Below are 4,215 nucleotides of genomic sequence, written 5' to 3'. Positions count from 1 at the left end.
TGAGCCCAGCCCCAGCCCCAGCCTCTCATATAAAAATCTTTATATTTTTTTTTTAAAATGTTCCTTTGAACTGTGGAATGAAATTGACCAAATTATGCTGTGTGCATGTGTGACTATATCACAATGAATTCCACTTTTATGTATAACTATAATGTACCAATTAGAAATAAATAAACAATACCCAGTGTAGTGGCACACACTTGTAATTGCAGCAGCTCAGGAGGCTGAGATAGGAGGATCACAAGTTTGAGGGCAGTCTGGGCAACTTAGGGAAACCCAATCTCAAAATTAAAAAATAAGAAGGTTTGGGGCTATAGAACTCAGTGGTAGAGCACCCCTGGGTTCAATCCTAAGTACTGGAAAAAATAAAACTAAAATATTAAAACCATAAAATACTGATTTTAGAGTATGTAGTTACTTTTATGATCTTGTGTTAGAGTCATTGATGAATGAGATTTCTTGCCTTTGGGACGCCTTTCAAAAACCAGGTTACTGTTAAAGAACAATGTTTGCAAAGCCCTATATTGAAGCATACCCGGGTAATACTGAGGCTGCATGGCCCAACTGTCTCGCAGGGCTGATGTCCTGTTCTGGGGTGATGAAAATTGTCTAAAGTTGATTATGGGATGACAGGACCACTCTGTGAACGCCCTTGACTCTCTGATGCTGGGCGCTCCTGCTTCCTGCCATCCCAAAGGATGATCCTTGCCTCATCCCAGCTCCTTTCCTCCTCCCCCAAAACACAGGTCTCCAAGGAGGTGACTGTTTTAAGAAGACTGAGGTGGACAAGCTATGTTCAAATTCTTTGGGGAATTTTTTGCCTATGAGGACATCTTAAAACTCTTCTAGGCATACGTCAAGAGAGCTAGTTCTTCCTCCCACCTCTTATCGACTAATGGTCAGTAAATTCAACACACTTCCATCTCAGCATCTAAGGTTTTCCCATTACAGTCCCGCACGCAGCCCCTGCAAGCAGGAAAGCAGGACCAGATGACAGCCGGTGAGACACATCTGTCTGCCGGTGCTGTCTTGCTCTTGTCCTAAACTCATTACCACTTTTTCTATCTTGGGAGAAAATCTAATTTGGGCTGTTTTAATCAGATGTTTAGCCACTGTGACCAAAAGATCTGACAAGATCAACTAGAGGTGGAAAAGTTTATATTGGGACTCACAGTTTCTGAGGTCTTGGTCCTTGGACAGCTGACTTCGTTGCTCTGGCCAGAAGGTGAGGCACAAGAAAGCAGAAGAGCATGGTGGAGGAAAGCAGCTCAGAGAAAACTCCCCAAACCACAGACAAAATGCAAACCCCAAACCCTGTCCCCAGCGACCCACCCCCTCCAGCTACAGGACACCCACCTGCAGTTACCACCAGTTAATCCCTATGAGTGACCTAATGTGCCAATTGGGCTAAGGCTCTCCTAACCAATCATTTCACCTCTAACCTTTCTTGCATTGTCTCACAGGTGAGCTTTTGGGGGACACCACATATCTAAACCATCACATGCGCCATCAGGTAGGTATAGTGAATTTCTGCAGGTTTTGGATGATACTGGGAGACTTGCTTAATGCAGTTTTATGAGAAGGTGTGGTTTGACAGGTGGCTTAACAAACCAGCAGACATGTGATACGCCTTTGTCAACCTCCCAAATGTACATGACATAGAAAATTTTATTCTTGAGTACAAACTCTGAAGTCAAACATCCTGGGTTTGAAATCGGGTTCTTCCTTGCTTAGTTGTGACCTTGGGCAAATTACTCCACTCCAATATGCTTCAGTTTCCTCATCTATAAAATGAAGATGAAGGGCTGGGGGTGTAGTTTAGTGATAGAGAATTTGCCTAGAACAAGGTCCTAGGTTCCAACTCTAGCACTGAAAAAAAAAATTTTAATAGAGATGGAATTGCTACTAAGATTAAATAAGTTAATAACTAGTAGCTTATTGAACACTTGAAACAGCACCCAGTACAAAGTAGGCACCAAATGGGTATTGTTTTTTAAATATCAGCTTATTGAATTGTTTCTTCTAATTTTCCCCCCACTGGTGTCTGGGTTGAGGTGTCTGACAATGAATGCTGCAGTTTGGATGTGTCTTGTCTCCCAAGAGTCCCAGCTTTGGAAGCTATGTACCCAGGGTGTCGATGTTAAGAGGCAGCCTAGTGGGAGGTCATTAGGTCACTGGTGGGTTTGGGGCTATATAAGGATTATATATGAAAGGATTAAGGTAATCCTTGTGGGATCCTGGTTAGTTCTGAGAGAGGGTTGTTACTAAAAAGCAAAATGGGGGTCTGGGGTTGTGGCTCAGAGGTAGAGCGCTTGCCTACCATGCGTGAGGCACTGGGTTTGATCCTCAGCACCACATAAAAATAAAAATGAAGATATTGTGTCCACCTAAAACTAAAAAAATAAGTATTAAAAAATATCAAAATGAACCCCTCCTCACTCCAGCTTCCTGCCTTACCATGACATATAGTTTAGATCTAAAGGTTTGGTCTATACCTTGGTGCTATTGGGAAGCTGTGGAACCTTTAAAAGGTGAAGGCTTGCTGGAGGTTTTAGGTCACTGGGGGCATGCCCTTAAAGGGGATTGTGGCTCCATTGCTCTCTTTTTTAACTTAATTTCCAATGCAACAGTGTTGGGAGGTGGAGACTAATGGTTGGTGTTTAGGTCATGGACTAATGCCAAGTATAAAAGAGTTTGAGGTTGTGAGTTCCATCTAAAGCTCAATCTATCTCCCCACTCCTCCTCCTTCCTCCCTATCTCAATTTCTGTTCTGTCATATGACACTTTTCACCAGGGTATGATACATCAAGAGGGTCCTCCTCAATCAGTCCCAGCCTCCAAAACCATGAGTCCAACATACTTCTGCTGTTCATGAATGACCCAGTCTCTGGTATCCTGCTACAGAAGCAGAACCTGACACAGGCCTTCTATCACTTGGCCACTTGAAGTCCTCTCATATTCATCATTTTGGAAAGTGATTTTAGATGTAAAACAACTCATCACCTTGATTAAAGCTCTTTTTCTTGGCCTCAGTTTCCAGGGACAGAAATTGGTGCGAATTTGGGGCTGGGGCTGTAGCTCAGTGGTGGAGTGCTTACCTCGCATGTATGAGGCCCTGGGTTTGATCCTTAGCACAAGAAAGAAAGAAAGAAAGAAAGAAAGAAAGAAAGAAAGAAAGAAAGAAAGAAAGAAAGAAGAAGGAAGGAAGGAAGGAAGGAAGGAAGGAAGGAAGGAAGGAAGGAAGGAAGGAAGGAAGGAAGGAAGGAAGGAAGGAAGGAAGGAAGGAAAGAAGGAAAGAAAGAAAGAAATTGTGTCCATCTACAACTAAAAAAATATTTTAAAAAAAGGAAAGAAAGAAAGAAATTGGTGCGGATCTAAGCCTCATGTGCTCAGGGAGAGCCCAGTTCCTGGCATGTCTGAGGTTAGCACCTTAATGCCATAAGCTCTGGTCCAGGAGGGAGACATTGATGAGATATAATCTCAAGTAGAGTGAAATAGTTGAATTCTGCACCTTCTTCTTCATTTTTTTTGTTTTTAGTTGTCAATGGACCTTTATTTTATTTGTTTATATGTGGTGCTGAGAATCGAACCCAGGGCCTCACACATGCTAGGCAAGCGCTCTACCACTGAGCCACCACCCCAGCCCCTGCACCTTCTTACTAAACTGCATTTTAATGACTTGGTATCACTTTTGGTGAGCTGCCTTCTCACCCCTCTTCACTCCAACCCATAGCAACTGTGCTAGGGAGAGGAAAACGTTAAACACGCTCCAGGGACACGGGTTTACCACCATGAGCTCGTGAGGACTTGTGAAGGCTAAGACCACTAAGTACTGCCAAAAAAAAAAAAAATGGCTAAAAATCAATAATAAAAAAAAAATCATTCCTTCTGAACAAAACTTTCTTGAGTTAAATTACCAGATAAAAGAATTAATCACATTTAATTGTTCAGTCTGAGAGTGTGTTTTGCAAGTTATTTACCCTGGAGTTTTCACCAGGAAATAACATCATCTAAAATAAAATAAAGATATTTTGTTCATCTACAGCTTTTATTTAGATTTTTAAAAAATGATTGTGGTAGGTGATTGGGAACCCCTGCTTTAAATTTTTCCATGTTAAAAAAATAAAGCTGGATCCCTACCTCACATCTTAATAAATTCCAGATGGATTAGAAGTAAAAATGTGTACATAAACCAATACATACCAAACTTAATAA

The 4,215-nt window shown here is 41.7% G+C and overlaps 1 long non-coding RNA gene across 1 annotated transcript; it reads left to right on the top strand.

Moving 5' to 3' along the window:
* The first annotated feature begins 426 nt into the window (after window positions 1-426).
* On the top strand, window positions 427-3,032 carry LOC120883717 (uncharacterized). Its single transcript, XR_005725908.2, has 2 exons — window positions 427-1,513; window positions 2,795-3,032. It is a non-coding gene; the product is annotated as an uncharacterized LOC120883717 (long non-coding RNA).
* The last annotated feature ends 1,183 nt before the right edge of the window (window positions 3,033-4,215 follow it).

The sequence above is a fragment of the Ictidomys tridecemlineatus genome, chromosome 7 (genome assembly GCF_052094955.1).
Source record: "Ictidomys tridecemlineatus isolate mIctTri1 chromosome 7, mIctTri1.hap1, whole genome shotgun sequence".
Classification (NCBI taxonomy): Eukaryota; Metazoa; Chordata; class Mammalia; order Rodentia; family Sciuridae; genus Ictidomys; species Ictidomys tridecemlineatus.
This window is presented reverse-complemented; position numbering and strand designations above follow the sequence as displayed.